We start from the raw sequence: 4,257 nt of genomic DNA on the forward strand, positions 1-4,257 counted from the left end.
TGACCACTAAGAACCATTTGATCTAAATATGAGGTTCTCGATTGGATGGCTACCAATGAAAATGATTATTTTCAAGCCGGGTTGTAGTCACAGCCAAGAACATGTGTGCACAGAAACCTACTTCAGGTGGAGATCGAGGTGATCTCGGCTCACATCATGGTGACGACCGACCGAGCTATATTATTTCCAACAATATTTTTCCGAAGATATATTAGATGGCGCCGGCGTGGTAGAGGTGCACCGGCAAACGTGGCTTAGCACACATCATCAATGGCTTGGCCAGGAACACGTCATGCTCTGACTCGCTGAGATCTATAGCTGCCAATCCTATTGGCTTGCTCCAAGTGAACCCTTGCAGAAGCCTGCCGAAGAGCATCATGCACATTGCCGTCCCAAGTGATGCCGCGACGCACCCACGACGGCCGCACCTCAGCTCGTTCTCTGTGAGTGCCACATCATCAGTGGTCGTATTAATGTGGCGCTCTGGCATGAAGCATAGCGGCTCATCCCAGATGGTCGGGTTCTTGCCGAGTCCAGTGCGGCTGAGGATGACATGGCTTCCCTTGGGTATATGGTAACCGGCAACGTTGGTGTCGGCGAGCGCAACATGCGTTGAAAGGTGCAACAGGGTGCAGCCGAAATGCTTCTCGGATGCACGCCTTGGCGCAGCTGAGTTGAGGGATGTCTGACTCCTGCATCAGCCGCTCCCGGCCCACCACACGGTCCATCTCTTCCATCGCCTTCGCCATCACCTCCGGTGCGTTCGCCATCTCTGCCAGGGCCCACTCCACGGCGTTCGATGGGTTGTCAACGGCGGCAAAGGTTATGTCCTGCATGCACCACCATGTCATGCCACGTATGCAACACATCAGTTGGTTAGTCCACATTCTTTTGCACCTTGTAAATGTTTGACATGCGTTGACCATGCATGCATATGTGACTTCATAAGATTGTGAAGTGGTTACCAACCTGAGACTGTGCTTTGATCTCCTCGATGGTGAGCAGCGGCTTCCCCTCGGCGTCTTTGAGCGTGATGAGCACTTCGAGGAAGTCATCAAGCTCCTTTCTCTCGCCGTACTTCCACTGCCCCCACCGCTCCTCGATGACGGCTTCGTGCAGCCGGCTCATAGTTGCGTTGGCCTCCTTGACAATCTTCTCATGGCCGTCGAGGTCGAAGCCCCGCAGCCAGGGAAGGTAGTCGGAGACGCAGAACGCGTAGAGCAGCCCGAGAGATGTGAACAAGGCGTCCATGTGCTCCACCTCCATGGGCCCCGGCCCGCCATCGCGGCGTCCGGGCTCACCGAAGTATCGCCTGCCGAATAGGAGCCGGCGGATGACGTTGCCGCAGTAGTGCCTCGTGACGTGCCGCACGTCCACGGCGCCACTGCCCAACGATGACCCCTTCGCGGCGGTGGCGAGGTTGTAGACGTAGTTGGTGAGGTTGTCGGCCTCGTCGGCGCGGCGGTCGTGGAGCCATCGGTGGCGGGAGGGGCAGATGATCTCGGAGGTGAGCACGCGGCGCATCTTCCTCCACTGGTCCCCAAACGGCGACAGCACGGCGTTCTTGTACCCGCGGCTGAAGGCGGCGGAGGCGAAGGTGAGCGGGCGGGAGGCGAAGGTGGCGTCCTGCTTCCTGAGCACCTCGCGGGCGATGGTGGGGCAGGTGACGGCGACGACGTGCACGCCGCCAAGGCGGACGCAGACGATGTCGGTGCCCATCTCCTCCATCGTGCGGTGGATCCACCGGAACGCGGGCTTGTTGAGCATCATCTCCGGGAGGCTGCCCACCACCGGCCACGGCGCTGGGCCTGGCGGGAGCGGGAGCGTATGCGGCTTGCTGTCCTTGCGCCTGAGCCGGAGGACGAGGTAGATGAAGGTGAGCAATAGCACCAGCATTGTGGAGGCTCCCAACTGCTCCATTGCCATGCTAGCTAGCTCTGTAAGTTGGAGCAAAGCAACTAGCATGCACGCATGGCTTTATTGGACGCAGAGATCAGACCAGTGGTGGCCACAAGATCAGACACAGCTACGACTGCACATCCTAAACGCGCTATCTCGATGGTGGGATGGTTCTCAAAGAGAGACAGCAATATATGCTAGCTAGGTTTCTCACTATGATATCAAGTTTACCCCCAGGAGACATTAGGGAATACATTAAGTGCCATGTGGCTCCAAGAGAAGGGACAGCTTAATTCTGGGACTTAAACTGTTAAACATAGAGCGGGAAGCAGGCGTGCAGGTGCAGGGCGGCTAGGATCGAAGACGCTCAAACGTGACGACGTACGCTCAAACGTCACAAGATGCCATGAACATGCAAATCAAACCTTGTACTGCTCCAACAAGCTTAGCTTGCTCCGTACGTACTTACAGTCCCTACGTACTTACAGACCCTCTGTATGAGGAAAGCTTTCTATCTATTCATTAACTATCAAGGTAGCACAAAGAACACTAAAGTAAAAAAATACATTCAGATCCACAGACAACCTAGCGATGATTACAAGCACTAGAGCGAGCCGAAGGCGCGTCGCAGTCACCGCCCCTCGCTCATCAAGCCGGACAAATCTTGTTGTGGTAGAACATTGGAATGTTATCGTGCTAAGGCCTCATAGGACTAGCGCACCTTCTGTAACTTAATGTAAGACTTTTTTGCGTGGTAATGTAAGACGTTTTTCTAGTACTTATTAGTGTATATACTATATTAATGTATATACTATATCTATACCTAGTGTATATACTCCGACAAGCTATATAGCTTATACTCATTAGCTTCCTCCGTATGTGTGATACCTACTACTCCCTCTGTCCAAATTACTTATAGCGAAAATAGATGTATCTAAATGTTTTTAGTTCTAAGTACATCTATTTTTATCCATGATTGCAACAGGTAATGCGGGACGGAGGGAGTACTGGTTAGTCTTGGCTCTTGACCTGTTGCTGTTGTTGCAGCTAGCCGATTGATGCATGCATGAGCTCGATCGATCATCACTTCACCACCACCATACATGCCTGCACGGGTGCACCCACCTACCCAGCCCCATGGCCGGCCGGAAGCAATGTGCAGTGTGTATGTGAGTTTTAAAAAGCAAACACTCTCAACTCCTAACCCTGCTTTAGTCACATGCCTTGCACGAATCAGTGTTTTTAGATGATATTGGTTCTGAGACCAATTGGTTTAACTTGGGAGTTTCTCCCTCTTTTTTTGCAGTGAATTTGGGAGTTTCTCCTTAATTTGTCCACTAGCACAGATGCCCGTGTGTTGCAACGGAAGAGAAAATTAAAATGTCCATCAAAGCACCTATCAACGTTGCCCGACGAGCAGGGTTGTGGGTGCCGAGGTACAGAAGGAAATTCATAACATGCTTTAATATCCATTAGTGTAGTCCATGCATGCATGTCCACTGAATAAATAGGGATGGAACAGTTACATGGATTGATTAGTCCTGAGAAGCAACATTTGATTGAATAGTTAGCAGGGTAGTGCTACCTCAGTCCTCACCAGGAATAAATCCTCGGGTTTGACGCTTTTGTGTCTTTTAAAGACGAAATATTCTTTTAGTAGGAGGCGATGTCCTCGTCGATAGCGAGACGCTTGTGGTGACTTCATTATTTTTAAAACTTGCCAACACGGTATTTCAAATGTGCTCAAATAGATAGGTTGTGCGTGTCTGTGCATTTATAAGAGTGAGTGTATATACGCGTCTACATCTATTGATATTGTGTTTCAAGTAAAATGTTTTCCTTTACCCTTTAGATGCAGCAATTTAATCGTCGAATGATTTCTAGTGACTCATTCGTGTTGTCACTTTTCATGTTCGCCACTGTCGTTGATAATGGTATGATTTTGATGTTTGTAAGTGCTTTTTTTTTTTACAAAGCCGCATTCATGTCCTCTTAAAATGTCTCATTCAGCTCCGCACTATCATCGGGTGAAAGGGTGGTGATACATTGAAACGGGATTTTTTTAATAGATTTTTTAGATTCAAATGCAAGCGGGTTTTACAATAATGATTTTTTTAGAAAATGTTATTTATTTGGTTATTCCTTTTTTGCACTATTTGAACTTTGCCCAAACACAAGAATTTCACGTCGACATCAGCTGTTTCACTAAAACAAAAACACAGTCCCTAATTGCAATTAAAAGAAACCTGGCCGCCGGCCGCATCACAAGTTAATTAAAGAAAAAGGCTATCCAACTTTTTTCTTGAGACAGAAAAGGGCTATCCAACTGATGATACAACAACACACATGAGCCACGTG

General features: G+C 49.5%; 1 pseudogene; it reads right to left on the minus strand.

Annotated features, from left to right (window-relative positions):
- Positions 1-211: 211 nt before the first annotated feature.
- On the minus strand, positions 212-1,896 carry LOC123126170 (tyrosine N-monooxygenase-like; annotated as a pseudogene).
- Between the last annotated feature and the right edge of the window lie 2,361 nt (positions 1,897-4,257).

Source organism: Triticum aestivum, chromosome 5D (assembly GCF_018294505.1).
Source record: "Triticum aestivum cultivar Chinese Spring chromosome 5D, IWGSC CS RefSeq v2.1, whole genome shotgun sequence".
Lineage (NCBI taxonomy): Eukaryota > Viridiplantae > Streptophyta > Magnoliopsida > Poales > Poaceae > Triticum > Triticum aestivum.